Here is a 10,962-nt window from a genome sequence, read left to right on the forward strand (position 1 = left end):
GGCAGTGTGGAAAAACGAAATGGACCAGTAAAGGGAGCAGAGGGAGAAAAAACTGAATAGTTGGAGTAAGAAGCAAGCCCTCCCCTCCTACCTCCCCTATTTTGGTGTCTCAACCCTCACCAGCAGTCTTGCCCGGCTTTCCCTTTCTTGTTGCTGATGTGGAGTCTGTAAAGAGGGAGGTGATGGGGGGAAGGAGTAAGAAGATGTAGAGGTAAGATGCTATAAAGCTATAAGGAAACTAAAGAGGTCAGTGGCACCCCAACTCCTTCCTGCTCATCCAATTCTTGCCCCCCCATATCATTTCCAATTAAGTTTTATTTTTTACTCTTTGCTTAAGCCCTTAGAAGCCCCTTTGGTTAAAGTAGGAATTTAAGGATGGAGCTCACTTCCACCTTTCCCTCTTTTCTCTTGGCATTCAGGAAGTGCCCAGCCTCCGTGGAGTTTAAAACCAAGTATGGGCGCCCTGTCCTCAAGGAGGCTGGGACTCACTGCCTGAGGGGGGAAAAAAAAAACCTAGCTCCACCTTGTCTTGAAAGAAAAGCTAAAGTCACAGAAAAGATGCAGCATGGTTGCTGGACAAAATGGACTGGGCAGAATTTCAGGCATTTTCAGAGCAACTCATAATATTTGTACCATAATCTTCCATCTTCCTGAATGTTTAGCCTTTCCCTTTAGTGGCAAATCAGTTAATATCTGAGACATTTGTTGCCTTCAAGCCACAATATTTAGCTCCCAAGAATGTTATGAGGATTAGTCACATATATGCCTTAGAGGAATGACCTAAAGGGAACAAACACAATTAATTATAAAATGTTTAACAAATAATGGGTGCAGCATACAAACTGGTATTACCAACACCCATAATTACTGCATTACAATACATCCAAAACATCTACATAACTTTCTGTATTCTGCTTAAATAATAATTGTTAAATTGCTGTGAGAATTCTAAAGCATTAAAGACTGTAAAAGGAAATTTCAGTGCTTTTCTACTTTATATACTCAAAACATAGTCATTAATGTCCTTAAAATTTACCTTCCAACCTGCTCATAAATTTGAAAGTATGCACACAGTGTAGAAAAGGAGAATTAACTTGGATGATAAAATAGTCTCAAAATGAAGACAACCTTCCAAAGAATGAGCAGAAATACCATTTACAACAGTGCACAGTAATGGTTTGGCCAGAAGAAGGAAAGCCCATCAAGAGCTAAATGGTCTGATAGATTTGAGTTTCTATACATTTCATAATTTTTGGCAACAAGCCAGCAGCAGCAATGGCCGTGTGTGTGTGTGCAAAGTTTACTCATTCTTTTACTTGATCAGTGTTGACTGAGCACCTAATTTGTAACAGGCACTGGGGATAGAATAATGAACAAAACAGACAAAAATCCCTGCCTCCATAAACTTACATGCTAGAAGCTAGCAATAAGCAAATGTACATATCACCTGCTTATTTATATATAGACTCAAAGGTGTGTGGTGTACATAGGCATATGTATTCTATTAAAATATTTATTTCCTTCCTATCTGCAACACTACCTTAATAGTACAATAATTATAATCTATAGTTACTGATTGTTTCTGCTTCCATGAACCTTTTCAACTTCTCCTCGGTGGGGACCTGAATAATGCTGACTGGATACCCAAAACCCAGAATAAACAGCTCTAATATGCTGATCCCTGAGTTAAACTAAAACAACATTCAAAAGTGAACTCCTTGCTCTGGGTTCAAGACGGTGAACAAATGGAACATACATGACTACTGCTCTTTTCTTTCGAGATTCCATTCACTTAAAGGGGAATAAAAGATACACATGGAATAAAACCCAAAATAGAACAAAAATGGGAAAAGTTACCTATCAAGGAAGCAGAATTTTTGACAAATCTAGAATATGGTACATGTATGGGATATTTAATAGTTAAAAGAAAAACCAGAGTGGAGGAATCTACCATCCAGAACTTGCATTAGGGAAATGCAATGGAATGCCAGTAGGGGAGCTCCTTCCATCGAGGCTCCAAACTTCAAGAGTGGATGGGGGGGAGTGATGTCACCAAGATGATGCAATTGGAGTCCCCAGCCTCTGGCCCCTAGCCAGGATCAACAATTTGACATCCACCCATGAGTGAAAACAATTCTGAGACAGCTCTGGAGTCCACTTAAGAAACTTCAGCAACACAATGGAACAAAAAGAATAACCACACAAGAATAACCATACAGGAAGAGAAGACAGCCTCCTTTTGCCTGCATCATCCCCTCCCCAAAGCCAGCATTGCTGGACACCAAGATGGCATTCTCTAGCTAGAAAGAATTTCCCTCACCAGGAAAGGGGGATGGGGTGACTGACTAGCTTCCCCAGCTTTTTGGGTCACAACTCAAAAGTCCTGCTTTGATTTCACCTCACCCAGATGTAGAGAGTTGGCTAGGAACAAGGAAGAAAAGCAGGGACTAGAAATAGCAGCCACACAATGGAAGTGATGGAGGATCCCAGTGATGCCCAACCCTGGCCTCCACTGCCATGTGTACACCCATGGGGAGAGCCTTCAGTCACAGGAGGGCATACCAACAGCCAGGGCCCCTGCAGCTGCTTGTGGGCCAGGATCTGGCCCTATCTCCTGTCGCTGGCCTGTACCAGTAGGCTTACCTGCAGACAGTCCCTCCAGCTGTGCACCTGCATGCCCCCAGCCTGACTCCTGACACTGGCTTCCATTGCCTTGCACCCATGGTGAGAACCAGCACACATGGTAGTTCACACCAACATCGAGGGTCCCCAAAGTTGCCAGGGTGCCCACAGTTGGCCTCAGCCCTTGCTGTTTGCCCTGACCCCCCAGGTGGGCAAAATGGGTAAAGGGGGGGAAGTACAAATTAATGTACAGCAATGACTATAGTTAATAATACCATATTGCATATTCCAAAATAGCTAGGAGAGGGGAACTTTCATTACAAGGGGAAAAAATTAACTATGTATGGTGATGGGTGTTGACTAGAGTTATTGTGGTGATCATTTTGCAATATCTACAAATATCAAATCATTACATTGTGCGTCGGAAACAAAAAAAAAACTATAACTACAATAATTTGCTAATGGATACACAATACAAAAAGATATAAATTTTGATATGAAAAACAGAGTGTGGAGGTGAGGGAGTAAAAAGAGTTTTTGTATGTGATCAAAGTTAAGATGTTATCAGCTTAAAACAGACTGTTATATCTATGTTTCAAGTCAACCACAGGGTAACCACAAAACAAAAACCTGTAGTAGATACACACAAGACAGAGAGAGGAATCAAAGTCTACCACTACAGGAAAATCATCAATTCACAAAGGAAGACAGAAAAAGAGGAAGAAAGGAACAAAAGAACTACAAAACAATTAACAAGATGGCAATACTGTCTTTACCTATCAATAATTACTTTAAGTATACATGGATGAAATTCTCTAATCAAAAGGCACAGAGTGAAGGGTGCTTGGGTTGCTCAGTCCATTAAGTGTCTGCCTTCAGCTCAGGTCATGATCCTGGGGGTCCTGGGATCAAGCCCCACATCGGGCTCCCTGATAAGTGGGGAGCCTGCTTCTCCCTCTCCTCCCCAATCATGCTCTTTCTTTCTGTCTCTCTCTCAGATAAATAAATAAAAATCTTTTTAAAAATTTTATTTAAAAAAAAGGCACAGAGTGGCTGAGTAGATTTTTTAAAAAACAACAAAGAGAAAACACACACACACACACACACACACAAGACCCAACTATATGCTGCCTACAAGAGGCACACTTCAACTTCAAGGACACACATAGGCTCAAAGAGAAAAGATGGAAAGAGATAGTCCATGCAAATGGAAACCAAAAGAGAAGAGAGGTAGCTATCCTTCTATTAAACAAAATTGACTTTAAGTCAAAAACTGTAATAAGAGACAAGGTAATTGTGATGATAGAGGGGTCAATTCATCAAGAGGCTATAAAAATTATAAAAATATGTGAAACCAACATCGGAGCACCTACTTATATTAAACAAATACTAACAGACCTGAAGAGTAAAATAGACAACAATACGACAATTAGCAGGGGCTTTGATATCCCCCACTTTTAACAAACAGAAAACCAATAAGGAAACACTGGACTTGAACTACACTTTAGACTAAATGGACCAAACAGACATATACAGAATGTTCCATTAACAGTAACAGAATACACATTCATCTTAAGGGCACATGAAACATTCTCCAGGATAGAAGAAAATTAGGTTACATTCATTCATAGACTACATTCATACATGCATTCATATGTTAGGTTACAAAAACAGTCAGCAAATTTAAAAATATTGAAATCAGGGCGCCTGGGTGGCTCAGTTGGTTAAGCGACTGCCTTCGGCTCAGGTCATGATCCTGGAGTCCCGGGATCGAGTCCCGCATCGGGCTCCCTGCTCGGCGGGGGGTCTGCTTCTCCCTCTGCCCTCTTCCCTCTCGTGCTCTCTGTCTCTCATTCTCTCTCAAATAAATAAATAAAATCTTTTAAAAAAATAAATAAATAAATAAAAAATAAAAAATAAAAATATTGAAATCATACCAAGTACCTTTTCTGACCACAATGGTATGACACTAGAAATCAATAATAGGAGGAAGACTGGAAAGTTCACAAATATGTGGAGATTAAACAACACACTTCTGAATAAGTAATGGGTCAAAGATGAGAGAAAAAAAGATACTGAAACAAAAATGGAAACATAGCATACCAAAACTTACGAGATGCAGAAAAGGCAATGCTAAGAAGGAGGTATATAGCAATAAATGTTTACATTAAGAAAAAAAATCAAATAAACCACCTAACTTTACAACTCAAGGATCTAGAAAAACAAGAACAAACTAAGTGCAAAGTTAGAAGGGAGGAGGTTAGAGCAGAAATTAATGAAATAGAGAACAGAAAAACAATTGACAAGATCAACAAAACTAAACGATGGTTTTTTTAAAACAAAATTTATGAACCTTTAGCTAGACTTACTAAGAAAAAAAGGGGGACTCAAAGTTACAAATGAAAAAAAAGACAACTGATACCACAAAAGTACAAAGTATTATAAGAGACTTAGGAAAATTATATGCCAACAGATTGGAGAATCTAGAAAAAAATGGATAAATATCTAGAACCATAGAACCTACCAAGACTGAATCATGAAGAAATACAAAATCTGAACAGACCAATAACAAGTAGGAGATTGAGTCAGTTATGAAGAACTTCCCAACAAAGAAAAGTCCAGGATCAGATGGCTTCACAGATGAATTCTACCAAACATTTAAAGAAGAATTAACACTAATTCTTCTCAAACTCTTTCCAAAAACTGGAAAGGAAGGAACACTCCTCAATTCACCTTATGAGGTCAGCATTACCTTGATACCAAAGCTAGACAAGGACACTTCAAGAAAGAAAACTATGGGCCAATATCATAAATGAGAATATTCTCAACAAAATACTAGCAAACTGAATTCAACAACACATTCAAAGGGTCACTTGCTATGATCAAGTGGGATTTCTCCCTGGGAAGCAACGATGATTGGACATAGGGAAATCAACAAAGGTGATTAATAGAATGAAAGACAAAAATCATATGATCAACTCAAAGGATGCAGAAAAATCATTTGACAAAATTCAATATCCTTTCACGATAAAAACTCTCAACAATTTGGGCACAGAAGAAGCATATCTCAATATGATGAAGGCATATATATGACAAAGCTACCGTTAACATCATAGTCAATGGAGGAGGATTAAAAGCTTCCCCTCTAAGATCAGGAACGAGACAAGGGTACCCACTCTCACCACTCCTACTCTGATTAAAAACAAAAACAAAACAACAGGAACAACAAAAGAACAGTTCAAGGGCTTAATTTTTTTTTTTTAAGATACAATAGGAATTTTATTCCGTTTATTTTGTTTTTTCAGTTCCATTCATTTTCTTGCTCAGGTCTCCACCAGCAAAGGTGCAGTCCAGCATCCGTAGGCTGTGGTCACCTCAAATGCATGGACAGTAGCAGCAGAAAGGGTGGGGTTTTCCGAATCATCCGGGTAACAGCAATGGTGCTCACTTGGCTTGGCTGGACGAAATGTAGCCACACAGACATTTTTAAAGACTCCGGGCAGCTTTGCAGGACAATCTCCCCCGTTAAGTGCCCCTCATTAGCTAAAGCAACAGCAGATAATCTCCACAACCAAAACCATTCTGAGTGGCAAAGCTGTTATCTACTGCAATATAATTGCCCACACCTCGCGGCTTAATACAACCACCATTTTCCTACAGTATCTCACAGTCACGTGGGTCAGGAATTCAGGAAGGGCTCGCCAGGCAATTCTCCTGGTCCACGTGGTCTCTCAGCGGAGCTCACTTAGCAGGGAGCCCAGGACGGCTTCCGGCCTTTGGTGGGGACGGCTGGAAAACTGGGCTCCTCTGGGATCATGGACCAAACTCCCAGTACATGGGGAACCACCATGCTGCTTTCTTCTGTATGAATTTGACGACTCCGGGTACCTCATAAAAGTAGATTCATACAATAGTTTATGCTTTTGTGACTGGCTTATTTCACTCCGCATTATGTTTTCAGGGTTCATCTATATTGTAGCATTGTCAGAATTCCCTTCCTTTGTGTTTTTTTTTTTTTTTAAGATTTTATTTATTTGAGAGAGAGAGTGAGAGAGCGAGCACGAGCAGGGAGAGAGGCAGAGAGAGAAGCAGTCTCCGCTGAGCACGGAGCCTGGCTCAGGGCTCGATCCCAGGACCCACGCCGAAGGCAGACGCTTAACAGACTGAGCCACCCAGGCGCCCCTCCCTTCTTTTTCAAGGCTGAATAGTATTCACTGTACCGTTGTGTACCACCCTGGATCCTGCTGTTTATCCGTTCATCCACGGATGGACGCCTGGGAATAACGCTGTTATGAACATGGGTGTACAAGTATCTGTTGGAGTCCCTGCGGTCACCAGAAGTGATTGTTTTGAGGACTCAAAAAGTGAAAAATCACAGGTGAGAAACTGTAAAGCGAAGAAGAGTTCCTAAAAAGAAATAAACACAGACTGATGTCTGCAGCTGCCTTCTAGGCATTTGGAGCAAGGCTCCTGTGGGCAGATGACATTTGTGTAACAGGACCAGGAACAGCAGAGCAACCTGCTCCGATCCTTGAACACATCTAAAATTGTTCTCCCACTTCCCTTTGTGACCAAAAATAAACATTTGGGAACCATCTGGCTGTGATGAGGGAGTGTAGCCTGCAGCTATAGTCTCGGATGCACTAATTGTTCAAGAAATATTTACTGAGTGCCTCTGTGTGCCAGACACGGTCCTCGGTGCTTGGGATATACCTATGAACAAAGCAGACAAAAGTCCAGCTTCATCCTAGTGAGGGGGGATGGACAGATGCTTAAAAATATGCTTCATAATTAAGTCACTTACCCAATATTATATATCAGGATCACTGAATTCATCCACTCATTCATTTATTTAATCACTCAACAAATATTCACTGGATACCTTTTTATTCTTAAATAAAAAGGCATTTAAAAAAATAGAGCTGGGGGGGTACCTGGGTGGCTCAGTTAGTGGAGAGGCCCACTCTTGATTTTGGCTCAGGTTCTGATCTCGGCTCAGGTCATGATCTCAGGGTCCTGTGATCGAGCCCCAAGTGGGGCTCCCCGATCAGTGAAGTGTCGGCTTAAGATTCTCTCCCTCCCTCTTCCTCTGCCCCTCCCTCACTCATGCATGCACTAGCGTGCACACCCTTTCCTTCTCTCCCTCTCTCAAATAAGTCTTAAAAAAAAAAATAGAGCTGGGACAGAACTGTGCGTTGGACGACATGCTATTTACTGGCTGTTCAGAGCTAAGCTAACAAGCATCCTGTGTGTGAAATACTGTGCATTGTGTTTTCTTTTCTAGCACTGGTATTTATATTAAAGAAGACATGAAACAAAGATCCGAACTAAAAAGAAGACTAGAGATTGTGTTCAGTTGCTGGAAACTCAATTGTAACATAAATTAGAATCTCTATGATGTCGTATTAATGGCATTAAAAATGAGGATGAAATAAACACAGCGTTATTTGAGGCATGCTTCTGTAATTTCAGACCTATTCTTCAGTTATGTTGCAATTAGAAAACAACAAGCCAGACTTCCCAAAAGCCTGAAAAAAAATCCCTAGACTCTAAAAATGTGCTTATGCATATTTAGCATCTCAATGGCAACAACTCTCTTTTATGCTTTTCAGTTCAGATATTACTAATATCTGGTCAGAAAGCACGGCCATAAAATTACACCTAAGAGCTTATGTGTATCAGAATGGTAAGAAATAGTCCATTGTGCACCAGTTCAATTTGACATTCCTTAAAGAATGGCATGTCATTTCAGGGCTGCAAAAGAGAAAGGAACATTTAGAAACTATCAAGAGATAAGATAAAGTAGAAACTAAGACCGATCATCCAGTTTGGCTAAAAAACGAGTTTCTTCCTCCAGCTCGAGGGTCTGTGGTGGGCGGGAAGCTCTTCTATGCAGTTCTGCCTGGAGGAGAGTGGGAGGTTCCCCTCTGGAGCTCAGGCTGTCCCTGGGAGAGAGAGCAGTACAGAAGGATGGGCAGGAGACCACCCAGACCCCACCTCCCCCACCCAAGCCCCTCTCTCGCTTCTACTTTCTACCTTGGCAAAAAACAAATCCACCTTACATGCTGCCTGCGTGTTGGGACTCTTGTGGAACACAACTCTGAATATTTTTATATTTGATCAAAAATATTTGATGAAAATACATGCAGTGTAAGCACGTAACATTAAGCTTTATGATTGTAATGTAGGTGCCCGACATTAGGCTTCTGATTGCCAAGACGTTCCCTGCAAAGACATCCATCTCCAATAAGCACATCGCCAGCCATAAGACACAGCTCCAGGCAAAATGTTTAGCCAGAGAAGGAATCAGGCCACCCCAACCAGGAAATTCCCTCTCAGAAAGTCCTGGGTAAGCGACATAATGACAGTTTGAGTGACCCCGCTTCTCCCACCAGTTGCCCCAGTTCCCACTCTTATGCCTTAAATGAGCCAGTAAAGAGTGAACTCAAGAAACTCTACTAGACACCCTACCCTCAGACCTTAATAAAGGCAGAAATCCAGGTCCATCCTCTCTCTACTTAGACCTTGCTGTACCATGTACCCTGCAGGACCTGTGAGTAATACATCTTGTTCCTCAAAGTTTCCTGATAGTTCTTGCTGAAGTGCATCCTGCAACCAAAATAAGAACCACAGGGCTGGTCCAACCCCCACATCGGCTCTGGTCGGGGCATGTCTGCAGGGGCTCGCTATGAGTAATATTGGCCCAGGCGTTCCTAGATGATAGCATCCCTGTCAATAGGCCAGCACAGCACTATGGCTCTATGGGATTAAGGAGCCTCAGTCCCTTCCCAAAGGAAATGCCTCCAACCTCCTGCCCATATCCCAGGTTGCTGAAACGATGAACGATGCGGCCGGCGGAAAGAGCAAGGCTTTGAGGAGGAATCATGAGAGGCGCTAGTGAGCAGGCCATGTCTAGCTGGTGAGGGAAAGAATGGGGGTGTGAGGTCCGCCAGATGGCAGCCACAAGAACCCCCTTTCCATGCGGGGGCCAGGCCCGTGCCCCAGCAAATGGCTGTGATAGGAAGAGCACCCCATCAGATTTGCCAACTGTGTGCACATTGCCTCAGTCTCCTTGTTTGTGACAGAGGGGTGTGGTGGGGATTAAAGCGTTAATAAGGGAAAGGATTCAGTAAGTATCAGCTTTCATCCTGGCCTCAGTCATCATGGCAGAGCTGGCTCCCTAAAACACCCCCCCCCCCCCGGAGGGCTCATCGGTCAAATTCTCGTGGATTCTGAATGCCCAAACCAAAAGGAGCTGTGTAGCTCCTTTGAGGGTGCTGTCTCCAGACACGGCGCCAGGCTGAAGCTTCCCCAGTCCTTCACAGAAGGAGGAAAAGGGGGGCACGTCGGTGGATCTCTGTGGAAGGTAGCCCCCTGTCCTGTCCTTTACTGGGACAAAATGTCCTATGTTGCAGGATTATTCACTTCAGGGCTGCCCATAGAATGTGGCTGTCACTACTGCACATGCACCTCCAGAGGGCTCCATCCACGGTCACCACAATGACAGCCTGGCCTGCTCATTTGCTGACATGGATGGTCGTCGGTTTTCTTGTCTTTCCTCTCCTTGTCCTCTTCCTCATCTTTACGCTCCTCTTCCTCCTCCTCAGTGTCCTCACCAGCAGTCAGAGGAAGCAGGGAAGCCACCAAGAATGTAGGTCCGGGGCGCCCGGGTGGCTCAGTCGGTTAAGCATCTGCCTTCAGCTCAGATCATGAGCCCTGGGTCCTGGGATCGAGCCCCGCATCAGGCTCCCTGCTGAGCAGGGAGTCTGCTTCTCCCTCTCCCTCTGCCCCTTCCCCCTGCTTGTGCTCTCTCTCTCAAATAAATAAATAAAATAAAATAAAATAAAAAAGAAGGTAGCTCCAGAGCCAGTCTTCACTCACCTGGGAATGGAGGCGTAGCCAGGGCATGAATGGAGAAAAGAGAGATAGGATCAGTTTACGTTCTATGTTTCAAAAAGGACATAGCAGGGCGCCTGGGTGGCTCAGTTGGTTGAGCGACTGCCTTCGGCTCAGGTCATGATCCTGGAGTCCCGGGATCGAGTCCCGCATCAGGCTCCCTGCTCGGCAGGGAGTCTGCTTCTCCCTCTCCCACTCCCCGTTTGTGTTCCCTCTCTCACTGTGTCTTTCTCTGTCAAATAAATAAATAAAATCTTTAAAAAAAAAAAAAAAAGGACATAGGAAACCTAATAAAGCAAACAAACAAAAACTCACCAGGAAACCTTAAGCATAAGAGAAAGAAAGGAGGAGATACTAGGACATAGACCTATGTCTCCTTTGTCCTATCCAGACAAATATATCTACAAGTCCCTGGTGGATAGCCAGTGAACGACACAAAGATGA

This window comes from Mirounga angustirostris, unplaced genomic scaffold, assembly GCF_029215605.1.
Source record: "Mirounga angustirostris isolate CCGP_5_RB_7025 unplaced genomic scaffold, mMirAng1.0.hap1 SCAF_6, whole genome shotgun sequence".
Taxonomy (NCBI): Eukaryota; Metazoa; Chordata; class Mammalia; order Carnivora; family Phocidae; genus Mirounga; species Mirounga angustirostris.